Below are 16405 nucleotides of genomic sequence, written 5' to 3' on the forward strand. Positions count from 1 at the left end.
GGGGGGGGGGGGGGGGGGGGGGGGGGGGCGGTGTCTGGTTACCTTGGCCCAGGTGGAGCCCGGCTGGGCCCAGCGCACACTAGGTCTTCTGTGGGAGGTGAGTGAGTGAGTGAGTGAGTGAGCCGGTGGCTGCCTACAGGGCGAGGAAAACCCCTCCAGGAGGGGTGGGAGTGGGCACAATTGGGAAGGAACCACCTCCCGATTTCTTTACCAAGAAAATAGCTTCTGGCCACGAGCCTCATTCTTGGAGGAAGGAAAAGAGAAGGCGCATTTGAGAGAGAGAGAGAGAGAAATCTTGCTCTGTTTTCCATGCAATGCAATTATGTTCCAGCTTTTTCCCCTTGTTATTCTTTTAAGCCAAATGTCTGAATAAAAGGATTATTCCCCCACCCCCCCAGGACGGTGGGGGCCACTGCGGTGAGATTAACCGCCCCCATGCGCTTCCGCATTTCTTCTATGAAAGTAAGTGAGGTCAGCTGCCATTCATTGTCACAGCATATATATTTGAAAATTTAAATATTTGAATCAAAGGAAAAAGGGGGATTTGCATTTCTGCCCAACGCGACAAGCGCGTTCCGTGAACACCGCACAATGGAAACGTTTCAATCGGAATGAATTGTCTCCTCGCAGGAGGACTCTGGATAAAGGCAGCCAGTGCTTTCCCTTTTGTTTCTTCCGCTTTTGTTTTGTGTTGGTGTTTTTCTTTCCTCTTACCCACTCCAATCCAGGAGGGTGTTTTCTGAAACTTGGTGGCTGACTTCGGTTTCGAGGACATAAAGAAACACGGAGAAACTCCCAAGAAACGTTCACATCAGAGGCCTCTCTGGCACAAAAGCAAAATTTAATTGAACATGTGCGGGTGGAAAGAGAGATATGGGGACTCCCAGCGCTGCTAGAATGGGCTAATCAGCTGACTCCAGCTGGGCTGGACGTGGCTGCTGAAGCCCCCGGAGGGTGGGCGGAGGGAGGCACAGCCCTGAGCCCCGTTCGGCCCGGCCCAGCCCGGCCCTGATTCCCCAGGGCACCGAACCTCACAGCCAGCCCCCCAGCCAGACCCGAATTCCCACTGGCCCCGATTAGCACTGGGGACACACAGCCGTGGGCTCTGCACGTGGCCTTTTCGTCCCAGTCTTGGGAAATGGCATTTTTGGGGGACTCCCCCGTTTCCTGTCGTGTCCCTGGGTGTTGAGGTGATGCTTCTCAAGGAGACGGGCTGGGAGGCTGCTTCATGCACAGAATCAGAAAAGGTCTGGAAGCTTGGGTGTGGGTGTGGGTTTCTGTGGGAGGCCTGGGATGTGGTCTCTTTGTCCTCCCTGGCTGTGTAGGTCTGGACATGAGGCCTCCCACCCCTCTGTCTAGCTGGGGTCGGGTGGACGCTGGGTACAGTAGTGTCCTAGGGCTGTTGTAACGCAGTCCCACGCACCAAATGGTTCACACAACAGGGTCTACTGTCCTCCCCCTGCCCCCCCGTCCTGGAGGCTGGACGTCTGAGATGGAGGTGTGGGCAGGGCCACGTCCCGCGGCCTCTCTCCTCGTGTGTGGATGGCCATCCTCTCCCTGTGTCCACATGGGGTTGTCCCTCCGTGTGCGTCTGTGCCCTGATGTCCTCTCTTGTAAGGACCCCAGTCACGCTGGGTCAGGGCCACCCCAGTGACCCCATTTTACCTTAATTTCCTCTTTAAAGGCTCTCTCTCTAAGTGAGGCAACATTCTGAGATGGTGGGTGGCAGGGATCCAGGATAGGAATCTGGGGGACACAGTTCTGTGTATGACACTGGGCTTCCATCTTGGGCCTCCTGCCCTGAGACCTGGGGTGCCTAATGGTGCCCTGCCCTGTCCAGGCCTCCGGGAGCCCGGTTCATTGGAGAGTTGGGGCTGGGGGTTGGCTTGGTGACTGGGGTTCATGACTAATGCAACCTCCAGGGCCTGATACATTTCAGAGAGGCCTCTGTGGCATCTGGGGACTGCCCCTCCTTTCAGGACACCCCCAGACTGGATATTCTCCTCGAGGTTGCTGTCTCACCCACCCAGCCATTCCCCCCCGCCCCCGCCGAATTGGGGCCTGGCCCCTGCATGGCCACCCTGCAGGCCTCCTCTTCAGTCTCCTGTGCCCGCCTCTGGATTCCTTTCCTTTTTTCTGTTATCACATTCGTGCTTTTTCTTCTCTTTTCCCAAATCCACTCCCACCCCCAAATTCCTTAACCCAAATAAAAGCCCAGTGGGGGCTGAACCGTGATGTAGAGTTCACAGCTCTGAGGGTGACCTGGGGCTGGCGTCCCGATGTTCTTGACCTCCGTTCTCACCTGGCGACCGTGTGGCTGTGTGGCCCACACTGGTTTTTTTGACCTCTCTGAGCCTTGGCTAGCCTGCTTCGTGGCCAGCAAAATGCTGGCCTGTCCCACAGGCAGAGTGAGAAGGACCTAATGAAAATGGCTGAAAAAACACTCCAGGCATTTAAAAAATGTCACGTAACTGCAAAATAGTAACGACAACAACAATATACTTCGGAGTTTTGCTGGAACGGAGGGCAGCCCCGAGTGGGATTTGGCACGTAGTGGGCCTGGCCTGGCCTCTGTCCAAGAGGCTTTAGTTACTGAGACACCCCCAGGACTCAGGGGGTCCTGCCGCCAGACCCCTGCGCAGTGCTGGGGCCCCCCCCACTGGTGGGGCCGGCTCGCAGCCTGGTGCTTTTTATTTTTGTAATTTCTAAAATGAAAATAGCCTTGTATTTTCCCTGATTGTAGAAATACATGCTCATTGTAAAAAAAAAAAACAACACAGAAACTTATGAAGAAGAAAGTAAAATCAGATGGATTCTCCTCTCCGGAGAGAGTCTCGGATGCCAGTTTGGGGCTTGACACAAGTTTGAGACCCACATTTACTCTTTAGGCCCAGGGTTCATTTTTAGTACATATTTTAAAGCTTTAGACTAAATATATATCTATACACACATCTGTTATTTTAATTTCAAACTATTTAACCACGACGAGAGGGTTAAGAGACCCATAATGTGAGTGTGGTAAGCAGGCGCAGACAAATGCTCGGAAGAAAGTCTTCCGTATGCTGGTGACCGCACAAGACGGGGGAGCTGGCTTCCGTCTCAGCAAGCGAGGAGAGGGCCGGGCGGGCCCAGGTTCTAGGTGTGGGACGCTGCTGTCACACCGTGGGAACAGCAGGAGACACGGATGCTCTGAAGGAAGGAAGACGCCGGAGGGAAGACCACAGCTGTGGGTCCTGGTGGTCAGCGAGCTGGCTGGGCTGCAGGTCTTAGGACACCACGCAGGGCTGGGGCTCAGCGGACCAGGAGGAAGACAGAAGCCTCTGGTTCATGATGTGTCTGCAGGGGGTTAGGACCAAACCATGCTTGTCTCAAAGGGGTCCATAAATCCTGTTTGAACTGTTTCCCGGAAAGGAATGAAAGGGGAAGGCTGAGGAGGGCACCTGTTATTTCCACACTGATAGGAAACGGTTTCCATCCCATGGCCATGGAAACTTCCATGGTGCCTCCCGGCTACGCATTTCCCACGATCCGCCCGTGGGATCATCCCTGTGTTGGCACAGATCCTCCACTGGCAGGAGAGGCATCAAGGGTGGGCTGAGCCCTCCGGCCCTGGCCTGAGCGTCAGCAGGAGCTCTTGTAACATCCCCTGGAGGGCCAGACTGTGCTGGATGCTGGGGACCCCCAGATGAGGGTGCTGGGGGGCTGAGGAGCCAGGTGAGGGAGGTGCCCGGGGACCGTTTGGGAAGAGTAGCCCCTGAGAGGCCCCGAAGTACCCAGGAGGAGGTGCAGGTGGAGCGGGGCTGGAGGGAAGGCACCCGGGGAAGGGGCTCAGCGGCGGGGCGGGCGCCAGGGCTCGGCTGGCAGAGACTGGGGGCTTCAGACCCGGCCGGCAGATCATCTCTTTGCCTGAGCAGGTTGCAAAAATACCACAGAAAATCTGAGGAGCAGACAGGTCTCCTTCTTTCTACTGGTGGCTCTGGCCTGAGCTGTGTGTCAGGACCATGTGCGGGCCGGACAACTGACCGTCCTCCTGTTTCCTCGCTGGCAGTGGGCCAAGCCCCTCACCCACCAAGGCATAGGCTTTCTGTTTGTGCTGGAGATACTAAGAGGTCACAAAGGGACTTTCCCATCATCCTCTCATTCATTCATTCTCTCATTCACTCATTCATTCTGTGCAGACCCTCTCCCAAGTCCCAGAGCTGTGGGTTCCAGGGGGCGCATCCAAAGGTACCCGGGGCCAGAGGCCTCAGCTCTTGCTGGGGCTGGACAGAGTGCAGGAGGCTGGGCTGATGCCCCCGGGGGTGTTGTGCCCCACTCCTGGGCTCTGAGGGAGGGGCGTCTGGTGCACTCAGGGTGCTTGAAGCAGTCCCAGGACCCCGGCTCCAGCGGACAGTCCCCGTGCTTGCCTGCACTTACCTGCCCCCAGGTGCCGCCTGCGGGCCAGGGCCCTGGAGTCCGGGGCGAGGGCCCTCCAGCAGGGGTCCCCGTGGCCACCCCGCCCGCAGCCCCCACCGCCCCGCGCGCGTCTGTTTGGAGAAGAAAGCGGACCAATTTGTTTTCATTCAGAATCACTTAAGATCCCATTTTGGAGAAATGAAAAGAGAAAAGCGCGCTTCCCGCGCCAGGCTCGCTGGGTGCCCGCTCGTGCCCGGTGGCGCGCTGGGGGGGGGCGTCCCTCCCCCGCTTCCTCCTGCCGCCTCCCCCCACCACGCGTCCCCCCCCCACCCCGGCCGCGGCTCCCGGCCCCAGGGCAGCCGGCCTGCAGGCCCCCGGCGGCCAGGCCGCGCTCATCTGCATGAAGCACGCACCCGCGGCCCATCTGCAAAGGCGCAATTAAACGCGGGGGGCGGGGGGCGCCCAAAATTAGCATTTCCGCGGCCATCTGGCGCGAGGAGCGGGCGCGGCCGGACAAAGGGCGCCGGGCGAGGGGAGAGGCGAGTGTGCCGCGGCATTGACCTGCAAATGAGGCTTTGTCAGCGCATTAAAGCTGGCCGGACCCCCGACCCCGGATCCCGCCCCCCGCCGCCCGGCCCGCGGCCCCTCGCGGCCCAGGCCCTGGCCCGGCACCCGGAGGCCTGGGCGGCCTGCACTGCGGAGCACCCCCCGGATCCCGGCCGGGTGCTACGGTGGCCAGCAGCAGAGCCCCTGTCCCTATCCCCGTGATGGCCCCTCTGGGCCTGTCATCGCCCTGCCTGCCTCCTGGCCAGGGTGCTCTGGCCATGCGGGTGGATCCTGGCTGGAGTCCTGGCAGGTGGGCTGGGTGGGGGCCAGGTGTGGGGAAGTCTGTATCGGAGAGATAGTAAACCCTGGCCCCCTGGCCACCCACACACGTTTTTGGTATTTTTTTCCATGGCATTTAATGCCCCCAGTCTTTGAAACCCTCATAATCATGAGGCTCTTTCTCTCCTTGCTCCTGGCCAAGCCCTCAAGAACTCAAAGTGTGCAAGGGGGTGCCTGAGGGGTGTGCTGAGACTCCAAGAGCCCTCAGCCGCACCAGGAGGCTGCAGAGAAGGCCAAGGGTGCCAGAGGCGGGAGGCAGGACCTGGAGCCCCACACGCAGACGCCCGGGTCACTTGGTGCCCCTCTAAGTCCCCTGCACTTCTGACAGTATTGCTCAGACTCCGCTGGCCCTCAAGGTCTAGGGGTGGTGAGAGGCACAGAGGACGGTGTGTACCTGTCCCTGGGCCTCAGTTTCCCCAGGTGCACAAATGGGAGTCTTGGTGATCCCGTTCAGGGTGAGGTCCATCTGTGACTACTGTCCTTCTTTCCTTCAGCTCCCCGTGTATGGACGGAGGCCCTGGCCCAGCCTGAGGGCCATAAGGAGGTCTCCTGCAAGAGGAGGACCTGAGGCTGAGGGAGGGATGAGGGACGGTTGTCCATCCCGGGGTCAGCGGGGTGAGGCTGGGGCCTGGGCTCCTAGTTAGGATGTATGAGGAGGATGCTAGAGACGCGGGGAGAGGCTGGGTGTCGTGAGGCTGTGCGTGCTAGATGGAGTCATGATTTTGGGGGACGCTCAATTATCCCCCATTAGCCGTGGCCAGATGTCTGAGACCTCAGGGGTCAGATATGGTCTTCTTCAGGTTTTCCTTCTGGGGCGCCAATACTGTCAGAAAGAACAAGCTTAAAGTTGAGCATTCAATAACACTCCAGTGAAAATTAGTCTGCCAACTAATTTTCTTGGAAATTTGGGGTCCAGGGACCAGTACGTAAACACTGAGCCTCTTGGATGGGAGAGCTCAGACTGGAAGGGCATGGCCATGCCCGAGCTCCCTGCCCTGCAGCCGTCCATTGGGCTGCGGGAGTGCGGACTCTGGGTTCTCCCACCTGTCGTGTGGCTGAGCGACCCTTGGCCTCATCAGTGGGCCACGCATGTGCGGTGGGGCAAAGGTCTCTAGCCTGGGAGCCATGTGGGACTTGGGTGGGGCACTTCTCCGCCTGGGCCTTGCATTCTTGCCATGTCCATGGGTTAGAGTAACCCCCTCCTGCCCTTATCGCAGGGGTGCTGGGAGGGATGGTGCCTGGGGCATTGTGACACCTGGCACTCAGGTCTCCTTCAGGAGCTGGAAGCTTCATCAGACAAGGTTATGTGTGTGAGATGCCCCGAAAAGCCAAGTCAAGTTAGCCATGATGACGATGAGGAAGGGGGCCCCATCTGTGCCGCGTCGTGCTTGGGGCCTGGTGCACGGTACCTTGTCTTCCCAGATCTCTGGGGCTGTGCACCTGGAGGAGGTGGGGTGCAGAGAATTTCAGAAAACTGCCCTCCTGATACGGCCTTCAAAATTCTACCGATGTGGGATGTGGGTAAGGAGGGCTTTGGGGGTGGGTAGGCCTGCCGGGGTGGGGGGGAGCCCTGGGGGCTCCTGAGGGACTACAGTGTAGCCGGTGTGTGGGGAGGGGGCTGGAAGTGGGTGTGGCTGGACAGCAGGTGCAGGTGTGCCCCTTCTCACCGTGGTTCCCGATGGGCACCTCCCATCCCCCAGGGTCAGGTCAGGACCAGGCCCAGCACCCAGTGTTGTGAATGGCCACAGCTCCCTGCTCTTGTCCTCAGGAGTTCACGGGCCCAGCTGAGCCGGTGTCCTGCAAATCGGTAGTTCCGAGACAGATGCCCAAGGATGCTCTCAGTTAGGCACCCCCTTCATCATCCACTGAAGGGGCACTGCTGTCTTTAGGGGAGACATCAGCGATGGGTACCACAGGCTATGAGAGGAAACCCGGGGCACATTCGGTTTTCCTTTTGGAAAGGCTTCACGGAGGAGGGCCCCGTGCCCTGGGCTGTGGTGAGTGAGTAGGAGTTCACTAAGTGGGGAAGGGGAGCACAGGCCGATGTGGAGGGTAGTGACGGCGGTGGTGGCGGTCGCAGGGGTAGCATGGGAAGAGCTGGGACAGCTGCTGATGGGTGGGTTGGGAGCGTGGGGGCTGGGCCTGGAGACTGGCCTCCTCCTGCCCCAGGGTTTGCAGTCTCTGCTTCCTGCAGTGGGCTGAGCCATATTCATGCCTGCTAGCTCCAGGACGCTCTTTTCAGAGTGACCAGCCGGGCAGAAGTGCTGAGTGACAGGCAGCTCGTGGCCCTGCCTTTGGAGAGCAGGACCGTCTCTGCGCCGAGTCCTGGCCGGGGCTGGATGCCGGAGTGGGAACCGGGGCAGCCCAGAGGGCAGGCTGAACATGGGCCCTTGTGGCGGAACCGGGGTGCCCCCAGCTGCTGCGTGGCCCGGCTGCCGAGGAGGACAGGACAGCACGGACGCCCCGGGGGCCGGAGCCCATCTCGTTTTTCCTGCTCGCTGCATCCCTCTCTTCCCACCTGGCCCACGCGTGGCCAGTCGGACAGAAGACGCGGCTGCTGGAGAGCCTTAGCTGGAGCTCTGCTGGGAGAGAGATGACCTCCTCCTGCTTGGGGGTCAGCTTGGCCTGGGGCTGGGGTCCATGAGGTTGCTGGCTGTTCCCAAGTGCGGAGGCCGGGCAGGGGGTGGGGAGAAGGCGAAGAGAGACAGACTGGCCCCAAGTCACTCCGGGCCTGTCCTGCAGGGGGGGGGGGCAGGGGTGGGGGCCTCCTCCCCTTGTGTATCCACATGCTTCCTAGACCGCCCCCCACAGCTGGCCCACTTGTAAAAGGGGTGCAAGAATCTCTGTACCCTGCGTGGGAGGCCAGCTTCCGCAGACCTCGGCCTCCCGGGGCTGCTCGCACCGTTTCTCCACCACCTCTCCCTCCCATTGCGGCTGCTCAGCCCACTCTCTTTCTAGGCCACCTCTTCCAGTGCTAGTTCACAGGGGCCCCCCGGGCAGGGCGAGGGGCAGGCCTGGGGAGCCAGACCCTTGGCACCACCCCGCTCTGCTCCTCACCTATGTAGGAACTTGGGCGGGCAGGTCCGGTGCTCTGGCCTCAGGCTCCTCATCCGTAAAATGGGGACAGCAACACCTGTCTGATGTGTTGGGCCCAGGCAGGAGGACTGTGTCCCTTAACGCTCAGCTCGGAGGGGTCCCTGGGTTCCCTCCGGGCTGCCCGCTCTCTGCTAGGCCCTTGAGGTGGGGTGGGGTCTTGGCTGCTTCTCCACTCGCCTCACACTTGTCCTGGGACCCTGTGTCCCTTCTGAGCAGCACTGGCTCCTGGGGGCCGGTGCCCAGGCGAGAGGGGGCCCAGGTGGGGGAGGCAGCCGCCAGGTCAGGCCAGGCCGGCTCCAGCACGGGCTGAATGGAGCTCTGTCCTGCCGCCCGCGCCTGTCATCTGCCGCTGGGATTCGGTTTCCTGGAGCTGGTGCGGCTGCAGGTGGATTCTGTGAGGCCGGGTGACCTCGAAGCCTGGAGCCCGAGTGTCTCTGAGCCAGGCGGGGGCTGGGGGGCAAACAATGAGGCCTTTTCCCAGGGGAGCAGGCGAGCAGGCAGGGGGAAAGCAATCTGCCCGCGCCCGCAGGCCCCGCGGGCTGCTGGCAGGGAGAGGGGCTGCGGGCGGTGGTGCCAGGCCTTGGCAGGGGCTGCAGGGAGGCTGGGCCAGCCGGGCGCCGGGTAAGCGAAGCTGCCTGGACGCACTCGGGGTTTTGTGGAGCGTTTTCAGGGCACAGCTCTGCCTGCTTCACCTTGAGGCTGGTGGCAGGGGGGAGACAGGCTGGGCTGGAGGAGAGGAGCCTGCGATGGGCCCCCTGCTGGCCTCTGGGTCTGCAGGAGTGAGGGCAGGGACAGACCTTCCCGCCCACTTCTTGGGAGGCAGGGTGCTCTGGGCTTCCTGGCGGCAAAGAGCAGGGGATGTGGACTCAGGATGGGGTTGCCTAACCTCCCAGGCTCTAACCCCCAACACAGGCAAACTTTCCCAAGTGCTTCCAGCAGGCTCATTCATTCATTTGTTCCATGGGCGTGCCCACCCGGCCGCCTGGGGCAGAGACTGGAAGTCCCGGACAGTAGGGTCAGGGGGATGTGGCTGGTCTCAGACCCCGAGAGGAGGTGCTCTCCAAGCTGAGGCCCGCCCGGGCGGGCCGCCCTGCCCTTTGGGACGAGGAGGAGCAGAAGTGGGGCTGTGGGGCCCAGCTCTGGGAGTGCGACTGTGGCTCCCCCCGTGTGGCTGTGGGTGTCCCCAGCGGGGGGCCCTCAGTGGCCACCGCTTAGAAACAAGTGAATGCCCATTGGTGGGGGGTGCTGACATGGTTGTGACTGCCCACAAGGAGAAGGCCAGTGGCAGAACAGCTCGGGCCGTGGGCCGCTGGGGGTGACCCAGAGCCCCAGGCACTCCCGCGTGTGAACTTGGACACGGGGGCTGCTGTTCCTTGTCTGGGAAAGTGCGCGTCTGATCTTTGGCCTCTGGGGAGGAAGGGGTGGGTGGGGTGAGGGGTGAGGGGCGTTTGGGAACACATGGTGAGAGTGTGTGTGTGTGTGTGTGTGTGTGTGCGCGTGTGTGTGTGTCTATGCCTTGAGAAAAGGGTAAAGAGTGGGCTCTGAAGGACCCCAACTGATGGGACCTCAGGGGGCTGTGGGCCTGAGAAGTCGCCAAAGAACATTCAGGAAGCACCTACCATATGGCTTTACTGAGCCCATGTAACCACGTGGGGTAGGACACACTCTCACCCACGTTTGACCGACGGGGAAACCGAGGTAAGGAGGGGTTGTGTTCCTGGCCCGAGTTTCCTGGCTTTGGAAGCTCGGAACCCATTCCCTCAACGTCAGACGGCTGCTTGAGCCTCAGTTTCCCTTTCTGTAAGTGGTGGTTCTCAGCTGTTGAGGCTTGGGAAGGGATGTCTCCACGGTGTCTCCCTGGAGGGGCTGTTCCGTGCCCACAGGGGAAAGGGGCAGCTTGGTGTCGGACACTGAGCCCACAGGCCCCGCGCAGGGCTGGCCAGTCAAGTGGAAGGCCCAAGGCGATTGTTGCGGCCTTCTTTTCCTCTCCAAAGGCCTTTTGACGAAGTCCTGCGGACGGGAGAGAGGATTTGATTAAGACCCTTTGAAATTACTTAATGACATTACCCACCGTCCCGACAACCCCCTTTAGAAAGCCTTTCTCGAGGGGCCTCCCGCCTCCCATTCCAGGACGGGCCCTTCTCCCAAGCGATGCTGTGGTCCCTGGGGCCCGGCCAGGCCCCAGCCCATCAGCGGTCAGGGCCTCCGCCTCTCCTCCCCCTCAAGTGCCTGGGGCAGCCCTACCCCAGGCCCGGCCTCTCCCAGCACGAGCCTCCTCTCCCTGGGCTGCCGATCCATCTCCGACCTGTCACCCCCATTGTCCTTGGCAGAGGGGCTGGGCCCCGCCTTCTCGGGCGTGGGCTGAGGGCTCCCGTGGGCGGGTCCTCTGGCCCCGGTGGGGTTGTGCCGGGCGTGGGGCTGAGGCTGGCAGGGGTGTCCCCTGAGGAGCTCCTTGAGGCTTTGGACACCAGGGCATAGCGGCCTTGCTGTGGGGGCTGCTCGTCCCCGCGGCCCCTGGGCCCCTGCTGGCCTCCCCTGACCGTTCCAGAAGAACTGATGGAGAATAATGGCGCAGCGCCAGTGCAGGCGCTGCCGGCCGCTTCCTGTTCAATGTGAATTTGCTGTCGAGGCTTGTGCGGGGGACGGATCTGCGGTGTCGGGTGTATGAGGGCACAGCGGTCCGTATACACGCTCCTCCCTGAGCTCCAGAAGCTCTGCCGCTGCCGCTCGGGCCGGAGGCTGCTGGGGCTGCTCTTCTGCTTAGCGCCCTGCCGGCAGCTCAGTGAGGTGGGACTGCCACGGCCAACCAAAGCTCAGGGACGCCGGGTGCTCTGCCCCATGATGCGTGGCGAGAGCGTGGCTGGGCCAGGATGGAACAAGAGGTGCCGTGGTCTCTGGCTCTAGTTTTTTCTATCTCCCCACTGCCTTCCCCCACATCCCCGTGAGGACCATTCTTGGGCCGTGTGTGTGTGTGTGTGTGTGTGTGTGTGTGTGTGTTTAGGGGGTGGTGGTGAGGAGGGATAAAGCTAAGAAACGACCCAGATGAATTCAGTGGGGTTTGATAGATTGAATCAGCGGTCAGGCTTGTGACAGTTTCTTGAGGCTCTGGTGGGGTGGGGGGTTTGGGATGTTCTTACGTGCAGGAGCAATGGCAGCCTTGTTGGAACCAGTGGGCATGCCTGATGGATGCTCTGGCACTTGGCTGTATGGTGCAGGCAGAGTGCTTCCTGGCTTCTCGGCCCACATGGATCAGCGGAGGACCCGTGTTCAAACCACTTGGTAATTCCCTGCACCTTTTCCTCAGACCCGGCATCTGTGGCCTTGTGATCAAACCCGAGAAGGCCAGCTCCTGTTTTAGCCGGTCTGTCCCTCCCTGCCCTCTGGCTTCCTGGCCTGGCAACAGACTTCTCTGCCTCTGGAAGTCTTGTGTCTTCTCTGGGGCTTTTCCAGTGCAAATTCATACAAATAAGTACCACATCGGGCCAGCTCTGCCCTGGGCCTTGGTTTCCCGCTCTGCACCAGGTGGAGAGGACCCATGTGCCCCGGGGCCTCTCCTAAGTACAGTCTGTGCACCCCACGAGCACCCCCGGGACCCCCTTGCCGTGTGTTTCGCCACTTCCCACCCTCTTCCTGGGGCAGCAGGCAGGGCAGGAAGATGGGGCGGCCGGCATGATTGATCCCGGCAGTCCGGGCCTCCTGCTTTGATGTTGCCCTGAAAGATCACATGCTTCCTACGGGCTATAGAAAGAGGGGGAGAATTTCCCCGAGCAGAGAGTGGAGGGGGCGGGGTAGGAGAGGAAGAGGTTGGGGGGGCAGTTCCGAGTCCTGGGCAGGTGGAAGTCTCTGTGGTGTCCAAGCAACACGCTTTCAACTCCATTCTGACAACCCCCTGCCCCCACAACCTGAGTCCACACCCAGGAAGCAGAAGGAGGCCAGACCTCTGTCGAGACACCAGGACCAACCTGTCGCTTCTCAGGCTTTGGGAGCACTGCCCATACACATGTGAACCCTAAGCCTGGAAACAGGTGAAGGGTGAGAGGGTGTAGCCCTGACTGCAGGGGTGGGAGCCTGGGCAGAGGCTCAGAGAGGAAGGGAGGGGCTCTGAGGTCCACCCTGCGGCAAACTTTCTCCCTCCCCCTTCTGCCTCGCTAAGGTGCTTGGGGTTCTGGGGACTGTGGGAGGGGTGGGGGTGCAGGGAGGCTTCATCCTTAGGAGGGCCAGAGGACAGAATCAGGCCTGGGAGGTCATGGAGGGACCTGCTGAGAGAGAAGGATCCAGGGCTCAGAGTGGAACCCCACCCCCTGCCACTGGCTGGCACCTGAGGTCTGGGCAGTGGGGGGTGGTGCCCTGGCCTCAGTGGCCTTGGGATGGGTCAGGGTGGTGGCCCCTGCTCTGTCGTTGGAGAAGATCCTTTCTCAGGCCAGTGTCTCTGGCTAGTGCCGAGAGCCCCCAGCCCACCCTCCACCCAGGCCGGGTTTGTTGGAGCTGGAGGTAACTCCCCCTTGGAACAGGTGAAAAAACAGCAGCTGGCCAGTGAGGTCGGAGGTCGCCTGCCTGGGGGCTCCTGGGCTGCCCAGCGGCAGGGCCTGCTCTGCCCACCCGCCAACACTGTGCTGCACAGTGGCTTAGAAAGGGCCTGGGTGGGGGCTGTCGGCATCCAGAGGGCCCTAGCCCCGGGCTTCTGGCGCTCAGAGGTCAGTGGAAACCGGAGCTCTGTTTGTCCAGCTCTGTGGACAATCGGGCTCCAGGCCCAGCTGCCAGGGACCTCTGGGCCTCGGGGGCCACAAGGATGGGGCCAGGGCCAAGAGGGGGGTGCCACCTTTTTAGACCCCCAGTGAGCCACTGGGGTCCAGGGCTTGGAGGTGGTCCCAGGATGAAACCAGAACATTGGAGTGGATAGGTCTCCTGTGAGCTGGGGAGGACCCCCAAACCAGAGAGACCGCCTGTATGCTGGGAGGTCCCCATCCCTCCAGGTGACCCAGCAGACCCCACAGGAGGACACCGGCGTGGGGCTGTGTGTGGGGCCGTCCCAGGAGCCCCGGCCACATCTGCCTTTTGCCACGCTATCCCCCACCCCAGCTGTCTGGCCGGGCCAGTCAGAACACCTGCCTGATCTCCTCCCCAGGGCACCGGGTGTGGACTCCGCTCCCCCACGTGTCCATCACATGGCACTGCCTGGCGGTGCCCTGCCCGTGTCCAGGCGAGCCTGCAGCCCCCCATGGTGCCAGTAGCCCCTTTCCAGACCCTCATCTTATCCCTTAATTTAACCGGCACTTCCTGAGTAGCACTAGGTGCTCCCGGGGTCTGGCCTCCCTGAGGGTATGAGAGTCCCAGCAAAGCTTCTTGTCCAGCAGCCTGCTGGTGGGCACAGCTCCTGACCCCTGCCCGGTGGGTGCTGCCATGCCCACGGGCATCTTGGAGCCCGACACAGGAAGAAGCGGGAGGTTGGCCTGGCCAGAGACTTGGGGGCTCCAAGTGGGAAATGCCAGGGGTGGGCGGGCGGGGCTCAGTTCACAGGACCTCGGGGGCCAGCCTGGGCACAGCAGCGGGTGGCTGCTGGGGCTGAGGATACCTTGCTCTGGTTTCCAGCGGGGGCCTGGTGGGGGGAGGCAGGAGGGCCCAGGAAGCTGCTCTGGGGGCTCATGCAGGCTAGGCAGGAGGGCTGCATCCAGCACGCAGGCATCTCCCATGGTTTGCCCGGCTGCCTTTATTAAGCACCTACTGTGTGCCAGACCTGGGCCCGGAGCCTTCAGGTCTTACTTCCATCATCCCCTCCCCTACAGCCTTTTGAAGCGCACTGCTGCTGTTCCCATTTCACAGACACAGGTGGCAGGAGTGCGGGCCTGCTTGCCCCTCCGCTCCCATCCCCCTGCCCAAAGCCTGGGAGAGCCTCAGGCCGGACCGACACGGGCCTCAGACACTGACCCCCACGGCTGAGCCCAGCGCCTGTGAGGTGCCATCCGCCCGCCTGGCTCCCAAGGGCACACCCGGGGGGGGGGTCTGGGGCAGAGGGGGGGTGCCCCAGGAAGCGGGCAGCAGGGCAGCCCCCGGCCGCCCCCACCCTGTTACCTCAGCAGATGCCCCTAGCTCCCATTGGACACTGAGCACCTCAATAAGGGAGCCCAATTTGGAGACAAAGGCCGGGCGCTGCGGGCAAATACTCATGGACACTGTCAGCAGCGAGAGCCAGGCAGCCGCAGCGAGGCCCACAAAGGGGCTGGGGGAGGGGGCGTGAACGGCCCGGGCTGCACTTGCCACCGTTGCCCGGGCGACGGCCCTCTCCCGGAGAGGTCTGCTGGGCCATTGTCCGGGGCACACAGGACGTGTCATACACCAGATGGCCGTGTGCTGTCTAAGTCAGTTATCGGGGGACAGAGTGAAGGAATGCGGCCGGCACGGCGGGCCGGGGCGCCATCTGTTCCCGCAGACCGCGGGCACCGGGCGGGCATTGAGCACCCGGCCGGCCGGCCCAGCCTCCACCGCGGGCTTTAATTAGCTAATTCCATAATTGGGCTTTATTTCAGGTAAATTGCATTTCACACCCGAGAGGGCCGCAATGGCCCGTCCAGGAGTGAAGCACTCGGGGACTTTGTGTGCAGTCGATAATACGGGAAACAAAGCCGGGCTGGGTGCAGGGGCCGTGCCCTGCCCAGATGGGCGGCCCGGCGCCGAGCGCACCGAGGGCCGGGGGGCCGGGGTGCCGGGGCGCCGCAGTGAGCTCTGCTCTCCAGCCAGCCGCTTCCTGGGGTTTCCTCAAATATTTACCCAACAAGGAAACAACAGCTTTTGCCTTTCCAGTAATTGTTGCTCCTGCCCCTCCCCCGGTGGGTGCAGGCGGGGGAGGCCCCAGGCCCTGCGCCGCCCCTCCTGCCCTCCCCCCCCCTGGCCAGCGCTGGTCAGGCCAGATACCCAGTCCCCGTGGTGGGAGCCCCTGGGGGGCACCGACCCGACCCAACGGGGCTCAGCAAAGCGGGACCCGGGGCTCTCCCTTCCCACTGCATCGGAAACCTGGGTTGCCTGTCCTGACACTGGCCGCCAGCTGCTTCTAGGGGCCTTGGGACAGCCCCCATCCTCTAAATGTCTGCTGCCCCCCTCCCTGACGGCTTGGGGATGTGGGTGGGCTCTGGGAGGCGAGGAGGGCGAACAGTCCCAGAGGGTATAGGAGCGGTCAGGTGTGTATAGCAGACTTACCCGCCCCCACCCCGGCCCAGCATGCCGCATCTGTGACCTGAAGCAGAGGACTTGGTTGGAGGGCCAGCCAGGGTGCTGTGGGCGCCCACGGGGCAGGGTGAGGGCAGGCTGGCTCTTCCCTGGCGTGTGCCTCCAGCCTGCTCAATGCTGGGCAGCCCCAAGGGAGCTCCTTGGAGGAAATCAAGGCCTGGACAGGGGCAGGTATGTCCGTGTGGGGGTTCTGGAGCCCCGGGCACTCCCTGCACCCACCCCAGTAGGGATCCAATCTGTGCTCCTTGAGCTCCTTCAAGATCCTGGAGGGTAGGCCTGGACATGCCCCACCGCCATGGTAGAGCTCCTGGGTCCTCGGTCAAGGAGGGGCCTGGCCTGGGAGGGGCAGATGGAGAGGCCAGAGTGTGTCCCCTGAGACGGTTGCCGCCCAGCACCCCCTAGGCCTGGTCCTGGTGAGGTGCCCACCTTCCCTAGGGGCTCAGGGGCTGCTGGGAGGGGGACAGGAACCACACCTTGATCACACCGGGTGGTCAGGGCTGCCCCAGCGGAAGCCCTGGGACCACAGTGGCCCCGGTCAAGAGCCGTACCAACCTGGGCTGGAGCCTTTGAGTGGATCCAGGGCCTCAGTGAGCTCAGTCTCTGAGCCCAGCCCCTCCTCTGTGACAGGAGATCCTATTCAGCGCCCTGGGCACCTGTCTCCAAGGAGGCCGTAGGCATCCTGTCCACCAGGCAGGAAGGGAAGGTAGCTGAACCCTGGAGGAGGTGGGGGGCCCAGATGCCCACAGGTGGGCGGGCAGGGGAGGATAGGGCGCTGTCCTGTCCACACCAAGCCCTGGAGCCCAAGAAG

At 62.2% G+C, this 16405-nt stretch overlaps 1 long non-coding RNA gene across 1 annotated transcript; it reads right to left on the reverse strand.

Annotated features, from left to right (window-relative positions):
- Positions 1-9988: 9988 nt before the first annotated feature.
- Positions 9989-16350, reverse strand: LOC103671061. The gene is made up of 2 exons (XR_570724.2): positions 16150-16350; positions 9989-10386 (listed from the first exon to the last, which is right to left on the reverse strand). It is a non-coding gene; the product is annotated as an uncharacterized LOC103671061 (long non-coding RNA).
- Between the last annotated feature and the right edge of the window lie 55 nt (positions 16351-16405).

Source organism: Ursus maritimus, unplaced genomic scaffold (genome assembly GCF_017311325.1).
Source record: "Ursus maritimus isolate PB19 unplaced genomic scaffold, ASM1731132v1 scaffold_23, whole genome shotgun sequence".
NCBI classification, from domain to species: Eukaryota; Metazoa; Chordata; class Mammalia; order Carnivora; family Ursidae; genus Ursus; species Ursus maritimus.